This window comes from Hyaena hyaena, unplaced genomic scaffold (assembly GCF_003009895.1).
Source record: "Hyaena hyaena isolate Hyena2069 unplaced genomic scaffold, ASM300989v1 scaffold_971, whole genome shotgun sequence".
Taxonomy (NCBI): domain Eukaryota; kingdom Metazoa; phylum Chordata; class Mammalia; order Carnivora; family Hyaenidae; genus Hyaena; species Hyaena hyaena.
Window position 1 is genome coordinate 98,124 of NW_024081604.1, and position 11,462 is coordinate 109,585.

The 11,462-nt window shown below is 38.6% G+C and overlaps 1 long non-coding RNA gene across 2 annotated transcripts; it reads left to right on the top strand.

The window, feature by feature from the left end:
* Positions 1-220: 220 nt before the first annotated feature.
* On the top strand, positions 221-10,054 carry LOC120223243. Of its 2 annotated transcripts, none has more exons than XR_005526247.1 (3): positions 221-317; positions 997-1,056; positions 9,725-10,054. It is a non-coding gene; the product is annotated as an uncharacterized LOC120223243 (long non-coding RNA). The 2 variants fall into 2 exon arrangements; XR_005526246.1 differs by having other exon boundaries at positions 997-1,047.
* Positions 10,055-11,462: the final 1,408 nt, after the last annotated feature.

Below are 11,462 nucleotides of genomic sequence, written 5' to 3' on the forward strand. Positions count from 1 at the left end.
GCCACGGTGTTTGGCAGAAATCAGTGATTTTTCAGAACATTAGAAGGTGTCCACAATTGGCACTGGTGTCATTTTTGTCACTTCAAAACACCTATGAGCAGTTCTTTGCTTTTCCATACAAGAGTAAGCTCAGGAATGGTTTGCTTCATTCTAGGTCAGCTGCCTGCAGATATAGACCCTTTCCTCTGCTGCCTTATTGCCAATTACATTACATAGAGCATATGACAAGAGCTTATTAATACTGTAGTGCAGTCAACATCCGTTAGTGATAATGATGTCTCTTGTCTCCTTCACACAAGCCACGAAGGTTTTCAAAGGTAAGTACAGGTTAATTTGTTTATTTTTCTTTATATTTTGTATTTTCTCTATTATTTTGTATTATAGTGCAGTATTATAATGATTTTTATATGAATATTTTTGGGTTGTGGAACAAATCATCTGTGTTTCCATTATTTATTATGGAGAAATTGGCTTTGATAGACAAGTGCTTTGGATTACAAGCATGTTTCCGGAACAAATTATGCTCCTGAACCAAGGCTTTACTGTCTTTATTTTTTCATATTTAAAATAGCACTGGGCATAATTCGTATATTACAAAATTAGCTTTAGTGCTTTGGTTATGAGAGCTTTTATAGTATGTTAGAGCAAATTTGAACTTCCATCCCCCACTAACTTTGGGGTTGGTAGGACACAAAAGGTTTTGCTCAGACCCTAATTCTGTTTGAAAAATAATAAAGGGAGAACTATTATAAGCCCTTTCTAATCTCTTTAACAGCAAAAACGATTTCCAGATAAGACATTTAACCACAAATCCTTTGATATCATTTGAGTTCAGTAAGGAAGAGTTTCTTGGCAGCATTTGTTTGAACAGAAATAGCAAGCTTGTACAAATTTTGGGCACAGATTTATTATTAGAACTCTGAAAGAGATATGATGTCAGATATATTTGAAAACAATAAATGACAATCATGTTATTTCCATCCTTTTATTTCTCAGGGAGGAAAAATTAAGCACATGATGCGTGTTGGGGCTTCAGGACAATACAAGGTAATTTGGGTAAGGAAAGCCCAGAAAAATCTCCCTCTTAACTTCTCTTGTCAAATTGGAGTAGACAGATAGGACACTTTTTTGAAACACAGACCATTTTCTTATTTGTCCTTACAGGCAAAACATATTAGATGGCAAGTGGTTATTCTGTGATAATTTGCCTGGGCAGAAGCAAACATGTTGAGACAGAATTTATGACAAAATATTTTTATTTTGATAAGAACCACAAATTAGAGAAGCCAGGAAGGTTCCTTCTCATTTGACAATTTATGAAGCAACAATCTCCAGTTATAGTACATGAAGCCATGGGTATATAGTCTTGGATGGAGATGGTAGTAGTGACAATGAACCAGAGCTGACACCCTGTGGTTCAACACTCCCTCCCTGTTCCCTTGTCTTGCTCACCAATAATCTGCTGTAATTCCTATGGAGTTACTATGGAGGGAAGACTGAGTGACCCATGGAACTCATTAAATCAACTTTTTTTTCCCGTAACATATCTTTTGTCTCCTTGTTTTCATCACCTATTCTCTCTTCTCTTGACCAGAGACAGGGCTCAACAGAAGCACACTGGCCTTGTGCAGACCCTTCTTTGGACAGTCTTTTCTTGATTAATCTATTCATCAGTCCTGCATTTCACTTTTTGCCCGCTTGAAATGTATCAAAATCTTTCTGTGGTTGATGACTTCCATATTCCCTTGGCTTTGATTGCTATTAATTTTGTTTTTTCTACACTTGTATTAAATTGGTTTCAGGAGGAACAGAAAGTAAATGTGTTTTCCTAGTTTGCTCTCTTGAACTGAAAATACCTGTTAATTTTAGCATCCAACATCCCCATATTTAAAGAAAAACAACCTCTGCATTAACATTCAACTTTTGTTGGGAAATCACTAAGGACTTAGGATATGGTCATTTCTAATGGGAAAATAATACCTATCTCATGGAGTTGATTTGAGGACTAAATGAGATAATGAACTTGAAAATGATTTGTAAAGTTTAAAGTTGTCTAAGAGACTTGTGTGAGAGGCAAGATGGCGGAGAAGTAGGGAGCTCCATACTTTGTGCCCGCCTGCATCTTCAAAGAAAGAAGGGATGAAGCCATAGGATACTGAACTGCAAGAGCCTGGGAGTAAAAGAGACAGAGTCCACTAAGAAAATAGCATCATAGGTGAGATTGCGAGCTGGGGAAGAGAAAAAATGGCCGGGACCCAGAGGCACGGATGGGAGGGAGCACCTTCTGTGGAGAGCTGTAGAGAGACCAGGAGAAGAGACAGAGCAGCTGAAACTGCTCATAGAACTGTCCCTGGAGAAGAGAAAAACCTCAGCCCTGGACGGAGAGGGATCCTATCATCCCATATCTAACTGCAGGTTGTTTGGAGAGAGATTCTATCTCTAGGTGTGGTGCTTTCTTTGGGTTGGGTGCCAGAAGGTGCCAGGTGGTGCCAGAAGAAACTGCTCCCCTACTCTCCCTACTTGATCCCCAGCTGGGAAGCAGACTGGCCTGTGGGATTACATTTCAGGAGGTATCATTAAAGCGCACAGACTAAGATTTGGGAATGAGGTGGGCCTTGGGACATAGAACATGGCCCACCTTGGCTACACCCGCTGAACAGGGAGATCTGACCCAAAAGAGGATTTATAACACTTGAGTTTAGAAGGACCGGGGTGCCGCCAATTTTCCCCCCATAATCACCAAGGCGGGGCTTCAGGGAGTGGCTCACAGGACCCACAGTAGAGGTGAGACCTGCCTACACCAAACCATGACCATCTGAGCTGAAGAGCTGCTTTTTATTTTTATTTATTTATTTATTTATTTATTTATTTATTTATTATTTATTTATTTATATTTACTGGAGCTGGGGGCAAGACCAACATTGATGCATTGTTGTGATTAACTCTAGATCAATTCTTGCTATTCAGATATATTTTCCCTTATCTCATTCTTATATCTGCCTTCTGCTGGACTGGGCACTCTGGTCATTGGTTTGCTTAAACAGTCACATTTAATCCATTCTCTTGATGCATATTCTACACCTCTATGGTTACCTTCCTTTCTCTCTCTCTCTGGAATAATCAGACTATATAGTTTCTTTGGTTATCATTATCTTAGTTTCTTTCTCCTGGCCTCCTACCATATTCTCCTCTTTATCTCTCTCAATTTAGCTTTTTAGTGTCTCTGCCTGGTCAATGTTCAATTTAGCTCTCTCCCCACCCCTGTCATTTCTCTCTTCCATCAGCACTGCCTCCACCCTGCTCTTTATTTGTAGCAGGGATTTCTGGTTTTATGCTTTTAGACTGTTCTTTGTCTTTTGTTGTTGTTGTTGTTGTTGTTGTTTTCCCTTTAGGTTTGCTTGCTTGTTTGATTTGTCTGTGCGTTTGTGTACTTTTGTTCCCTGTGTGTTTGTCTGTTTTCCTTTTCACGGCTACCTCAAGAAACAAGCCAAAGTACACATGGTGGAGAGTACCAAATACCACGATGAGTAGGGAAATAAAATAACCAAATGCACAGCAAGAGAGACCAAGGGACACCATTAAAAGAACACTTCCTGAAGGGAGAGGCCATGTACAGTCAATGAGCTTCCTTTAATATAGCAAAACTCACAGGTGCAGAGCCCATAACAAGCTTTTAAAACTTACAAGAAACAGAAAGCTAGCAAAAATGATAAAATGGAAGAACTCTCCTCTACAGAAATCCCAGGAAGAAATGAGACCTAAAGAATTGCTCAAAACAGATATAAGCAACATAACTGACCAAGAGTTTAGAACAAAAAGTCATAAAATTAGTCGCTGGGCTTGAAAAAGGCATGGAAGTCACCAGAGAAGCTATTGCTCAAAGATTATGGACCTAAAAAATAGTTGTGATTAGTTAAAAATGCTATAAGTGAGGTGCATAATAATATGGAGTTGGCCACTGCACAGATTTAAGAGGCAGAGAGAATAGGTGAATTAGAAGACACAATGATAGAAAAAGAGGAAGCCGAGAGAAAGAGAGGTGAATTGATCCAGGAGTATAAAAGGAGAATTAGAGAACTGAGTGATGTGATCAAATGGGACAGTATCCGTATCATATAAATTCTAGAAGAAGAAGAGAGAGAAAAAGTAGCTAAGGGGTACTTGAATAAATTATAACTAAGAACTTCCCCACTCTGGGGAAGGAAACAGACATTGAAATCCAAGAGGCACAAAGAACACCCTTGGACGTAACTTGAATCGATCTTCTGCACGACATATCATAGTGGAACTGGCAAAATATTAGGACAAAGAGAGAATTCTGAAAGTAGCTAGGGATAAAAGGGCCCTAACATACAAAGGACACCTATCAGAGTAGTTGCAGACCTACCTACTGAACTTGGCAGACCAGAAAGGAATGGCAGGAAATCTTCAATATGATAAACAGAAAATATGCACCCAGGAATCCTCTATCCAGCAAGCCTGTCATTCAGAATAGAAGGAGAGATAAAGCTTTCCTCAAATAAATAAAAATTGAAAGAATTCATCACCCCAGCCCTATAAGGAATCCTAATGGGGACTCTATGAGGGATATGTTGCAAGGAACACAAGGTACCAGAGACACCACTACAAGCATGAATCCTACAGAGAACACAATGATTCTAAACCCATATGTTTCAATAATAATATTGAATGTAAATAGACTAAATGCTCCAATCAAAAGACATAGGGTAGCAGACTGGATAAAGAAACAAATTCCATCTATTTTTTGTCTACAAGAGACTCATTTTAGGCCTGAGGACACCTTCAGATTGAATGTAAGGGGTGGAGAACTATCTATCATGCTACTGGAAGTAAAAAAAAAGCTGGAATAGCCATACTTATCTCAGACAAACTGGACTTTAAAGTAAAGGCAGTAACAAGGAATGAAGAAGGGCATTCTATAATAATTACAGAGTCTATCCATCAGAAAGAGCTAACAATTATAAATGTCTACGCGCCAAATTCGGGAGCACCCAAATACATAAAACAATTAATCACAAACAGAAAAAAATCGTATTGATAAGAGTGCGCTAATAGCTGGGGACTTCAATACTCTACTTATAGCAATGGATAGATCAACTAGACAGAAAATCACTAAAGAAACAATGGACCTGAATGACACATTGGACTAGATGGATTTGACAGTTGTATTTATAACTCTAAATCCTGAGGCTATGGAATTCACTTTCTTCTCAAGTACAATTTACTGTCAAATAATATGACAAATGGCTTAAAGTCCAGGGTAAAGGATATTACAACAATACACTTCTTTCTCCTTCCACTCATCTTTAGTGTTATTGTTGTCATATGTTTCATGTCTTAAACCCCACAAACATTGATACTGTATTTATTTTAAATAGTCATTTATATTTTAAAGAGATTTTTAAAATGAGGAAAGCTTTCTTCTATATTTACTCATTATCATATATTTACCCACATAGTTGCCATTTCTGGTGCTGTTCATTTCCTTTTGGTAGATCTAAATTTCTATTTGGTATCATTTTTCCTGAATAACCATTATTCTTCTTAAATCCTTTAGTAATTCTTGTATCTCAGGTCTGCTGGTCATGAATTCTCTTGGCTTTTTGTTTGTCTGAAAAAGCATTTGCCTTCAGTTTGAATATATGTTTTTGCTGAGTATAGAATTCTAGGTTGAGATAATTTTTCTTTCAGTACTGTAAAGATGTTGTTTCATAATCCTTTGGCTTGCACAATTTCTAAAGAGAAGACTGACGTCATCTTAATTTTATTTCTTTTGCATAATATGTCTTCTCTTTCCCAAACTGCTTTTAAGGTTTTCTCTCTACCATTATATTTCAGCAATTTGATGATAATGTGCTTTAATGTGATTTTCTTTTTGTGTCTTCTATTAAGAGTTTCCTAATCTTCTTGAATCTCTGACTTTATAATTTTAATTAAATTGGGAAAAGTTTCAGACCTTCTTACTTTTTCAACATTTTTAAAATCTCCTTCTGGGACCTTAAGTACAGATATATCATACCATCCTGTATGATCATAGAGGCCACTGATGTTTTGTCCATTTAGGTTTTTCTCTTTTATTTTTGATCATTTCTATGGAGATGTCGTCTAGTTCAGTGATAATTTCTTTTGCAATATCTTATCTGAATGTTAATCCCATCTGGTATATTCATCACTTTAGGTGGTATATTTTTCATCTCTAGAAGTTCATTTTGTTTCTTTTTGATATCTTTTATTTCTTTCCTCATCACGTTCTTTTCTCCTATCTTCTTGAGTTTATGTGGTTCATTTATGATAGGTGTTTAAATCTTCTTCTCTTCTAATTCTGTCATTTGTGTCACTTCTGGGCCTTGTTTCATGATTGTCTTTTCTACTGCCTTTGGGCCCTATATTCCTGTTTCTTGGTATGCCTGATAGCTTTTGGCTGGATTCAGAACATTGTAAGTTCTACATTACTGGGTACTGGATTTGTTAAGTCCTTTATATATGGTTGGGATTTGTTTCAGAACATAGTTGAATTACTTGGAATCTGTTTGATTCCTTTGGGGCTTATTTTTAAACTTTGTTAGCATGGATGGAGCAGACTTTATAGTGTAGGGTAATGTCATCTCACTACCAAAAGACCATCCTTATAAGGACTCTACTCACTGTTCCCTGTGCTAGGAAGTCTTTGCACTCTGGCTGGTGGAAGCATGAGATGTTCCCAGCCTTGTGTCCACCCTGGGGATAGTTGGCTCATTCTTTTTTTTTTTTTTTTAATATTTATTTTTTTGGGGACAGCACAAGCACAGAAGGGGCAGAGATAGGGGGACAAAGGATCTGAAGTGGGTTTTGCACTGACAGGCTAACAGCAGTGAGCCCGATGTAGGCCTCAAACTCAGGGACCATGAGATCATGACCTGAACCGAAGTCAGACACTCAACTGACTGAGCCACTCAGGTGCCCTGGCCCATTCCTTCCTGAGTATTCTTTCCCCAGTCTTGAGATCCTAAGTGACACAGACACTAGGTATTCTTTAAAAAAGTTGTGTGTGTGTGGCACCTGGGTGGCTCAGTTAGTTAAGAATCTGCCTTCGGTTCAGGTCATGATCTCTCGATTCATGGGCTTGAGCTCCGCATGGGACTCTGTGCTGACAGCTCAGAGCCTGGAGCCTGCTTTGGATTCTGTGTCTCCCTCTCTCCCCCTCCCCTGCTTGTGCACAGTTTCTGTGTTTCCTTCTCTCTGCCCCTCCCCAACTCATGGTCTGTCTCTCTCTTTCTCAAAAATAAATAAAAAACATTAAGAAGCAAGTTGTGTGTGTGCATGTTCATGTGTACATGTGCTTGAGTGTGCTTGTACACGTGTGTATGCATGTAGGGGGTCATGAATAACATTCAAAGTCCATGAAATGGCAAAGCCTAGTGTGTGTGTCCCTTTTGTCTAAGTTTAAGGATGGTATTAAGGGAATCTACTGACAGTTTATACTACTTTAGAGAAAAACAGTGGAAAAGTATGATAATGAAAAAAGTGCTAAGACTTAAGTATCACGGATTAAGACAAAGTCTTTGGAAAAAAATAGAATAAACTAACAGTGGCAATCTATCTTTCACTAGAATGGACTTTGTAAGTGATTTTTAAATTTCCTGTTCAAATATACATTTTTATTTATTCACCTTTTTTCCACAAATTTATTTAACATTATTGTCAATCCAAAAAACACTAATGCTGTAAAAAAAAATTCTGATTACCTCTCTGTGTTCAAAACATACCACAATAGTTCATTAGTAAGGCATTTAATATTTTTTAAAGTTTTATTTATTTTTGAGAGATAGGGAAAGACAGAGCACAAGCAGGGGAGGGGGAGAGAGGGAGACACAGAATCCAAAGCAGGCTCCAGGCTTGGAGCTGTCAGACCCTGATGTGGGGCTCAAACCCACTAACTGTGGTGAGATCATGACCTGAACTTAAGTCAGGATGCTTAGCTGACTGAGCCACCCAGGTGCCCCTGTAGGAAAGGCATTTTAAATTCAACCAAAGAATGGCAGGATAACATTAATTACTTAGAGCCTGGTATCACCTTGCACTGTTGACAAGAGGAATCCAAAAGTTCATGGCAACTAGTGGTCTAATAATGCATTTTATATTTTTAATGTGTTTTTTAAAAAAATGTATTTCTGAGAGAGAGAGAGAGACAGCGTGAGCAGGGGAGGGTCAGAGAGAGAGGGAGATACAGAATCCAAAGCAGGCTCCAGGCTCTGAGCTAGCTGTCAGCACAGAGCCTGACTCGGGGCTCAAACCCATGAACCATGAGATCATAACCTGAGCAGAAGTCGGATGCTTAACCGACTGAGCCACCCAGGCGCCCCTAAGAATGCATTTTAGATCTCAGCTTTACTGTGTTTCCTGTGTGTTCTTGCCTAAGCAATTAACATCTCTGTGTCTCCGTTATGTCAATGTAAAGACAAGGGTAATAGCAGTATCTCATGCAGCTGTTGTGACCTCTAACTGAAATAATGTGCTTATCACAGTGTTTGGCAGATGGTCTGTGTCTCAATAAACGATATTATTATGTTATTTGTATGAGGCATGACAGTATTAATAGACTGTAACACTTTCCCACTGACCCCTGGACAAGTACATTCAAAATAGCTCTCTGAGCTCGGTCCCCTATGAATCAGTCACAGCTGGAAATAAGATGAAGCCTATCTTGCATCAACTTTTTTTTTTTTCAGTAAACGTCAATTAATCCAAAGAGAGGAGGATCAAGATGGTGCATGCTCTAAAAGCACTTATACAACATGTACTGGTCCTCCTCATGACATTAATTCATTCAACAAACTTTTATTGATTGCTTATTATCTTCCTGGTCTGTTTGGTGAGCCAGCAATAAAGGTCCCAGGAATGAAGCTTAACTGGATTAGGTAGGGTGAGAAGGGAAAAACAGTGAAGTATAATCAAATTGTATAGCATGACATAAAAGTAGATCGGAGTAAGATTGGTTGGGAGCGTCTTCTCTTTCCATTTATGGACTGTCTGGCTGTAGAACTTCCATATACAGAATGAGAAAACCTAGTACCCTAAGAGCACCCCCTGAGGCACAACATTATTTAAGGAATGAGTGGAAGAGGATACCACAAAGGGTGGAGTGTCTGGCTCAGTAGAAGGGAAACCAGCTTTCACACAGAAGGGTAGTCTAACAGTGTCTTAAGCTGCTGAGTGGATAAGCAAAGAAAGTACCCAAAAGCATACATTGGAGTTAATCACATGGAAGTCATTAGTGACTTTCATGAACAGAATTTTCAACAGAGTAGTCTGTGTGGGAGCCAGATGTCAATGCTTTTAAGATGAAATGGGAAAAACAATGTAGGTGATGCCAACAAAAGTTTGATTACGACATGGAGGAGAAAAGTAAAATGGAAGAAAGAATAGGATATTCAAACTTGGAAGGCTTTGATAATTCTTTATTTTGGTTTCTGAGGTGATCATGACAACCCATTGACTGGAAGAAGCCAGTAGAAAGAGGAGAAAGAGATGGAGCTCATGGCAGGCTTGGTCTTTCGCAGGAAGGATGGAAGAAAGACTAGGCATCAATATATAACTATATTGACACACAACATGTATATTTCATACTTAATGCATATGCATGTATTTATTGACTAATACAGCTGGTTAGGTTGCTTGGTGACCCTAAGGTAATAATGACATCAACTTACCTTGCTTTGAACAGAGGCAGAGAAGATCCACAGCCCATCCAGGATTGGGACTTGGCAAGGAGGTATTCAACTGAATGACAATGCAACAAGGGACTCTAAGATATTAGAAAGAGAGCAGTGGAAGTACTGAATTATGGAATTGACAACAGATGAGTCTGGATTATACCTAACTGATCAAGTTCAGGGGCAATATAGTCCATCTACACCCCTCTGATTATATTTCACAATTGACTTCCTATTTTCCCAAGTCTTCATATTAATACTTGGTTAGGTAACAATGTTACTTGTGTATCCACTCCCATGGCAATATCCACCTACTTAATATATACTACATACAACATACTTCTCATAAAGCTTTATATACTTGGTATTTACCACCTCCTCTTTTCTTCCCCCCATCCCCAGCCCTCAGCGATTCTTCGGTAAAACATTGTAAAGCAACAGAGACTTTAGTACATCAAACATATCAACGTCCTAAGAAGTGGTCCAGATTAACAAAAGAAAGATTTTCCTGTATATGATCTTTTCTGACAAAATGAAAAGACCTGGGGTGCCTGGATGGCTCAGTCGGTTGGGTGTCCAACTTTGGCTCAGGTCATGATCCCATGGTTTGTGGGTTCGAGCCTCACGTCGTGCTCTGTGCTGACAGCTAGCTCAGAGCCTGGAGCCTGCTTTGGATTCTGTGTTTCCCTCTCTCTCGGACCCTCCCCTGATCATGCTCTCTCTCTCTCTCAGAGATAAATAAAAAACATTAAAAAATGAAAAGATCTAAGCTTTCCTAAGATCAACAGTAAAAGGTACACAAAGCTGCTCAAAGATGCAGGTAAATATGGTCATCATGATTTTGAGAACATTGTATCGTGCAGCCAGGATTGAACTGGATAACTGGGCAGGGAATGGATGAGAGGTTAAGACATAGGGAAAATGAAGGGCAGGAGAAGAGAGAGATGGAGCCCTGGACAACCATGAAAGGTGGTCTCTATAAACTGAAAAGCATCACAGTGGGAAAAGTTAAGAAATTGTTTGCATGTTTTCTGAACTCCAAGTGTGTTTACTGTTTGTTAGTGGTAGGACTGTTTTCTTCTAGTAGCAGACAACATCCCGTGATTGTCTAAAATTTTAATTTAAGTATCATTACTGTACCAGATGCTAACTAACTTGGATGAAAATTGAAAAAAGTAAATAAAATTTTTATGTAATGAACACAACCCTTATTATGTTACTTTTGGCAAATGATACATCTTAATTTATTTAATCCACACAATTACTCTATGATTTAAGTGCTATTACAACTCCCATTGCACGAATAAGGAAACCAAGGCATAGACATATTTATTGCAAATATTGTGCAGTACTAAGAGAATACATTAATATTATTTCTGATCTTTATAATAGGCTTGAGAGGCAGGTCTTATTATCTCCACTTTTAAAAAGAATGAAAAGAAAAAACCACCTGTGATTTAGAGAAGTTAAATAACATTTCCAACCACAGGGACTTACACTTCTTTTTTTGTTTTTGTTTTTTTTAATTATTTTTTAACACTTTGTTTTATTTTTTGAGAGACAGAGACAGAGCATGAGCAGGGAAGGGGCAGAGAGAGAAGGAGACATAGAATCTGAAGCAGGCTCCAGGCTCTGAGCTGTCAGCACAGAGCCTGATGCACTGCTGGAACACACAACAGTGAGATCATGACCTGAGCCGCAGCCAGACGTTCAACCAACTGAGCCATCCAGGTGCCCTGGGACTTACAC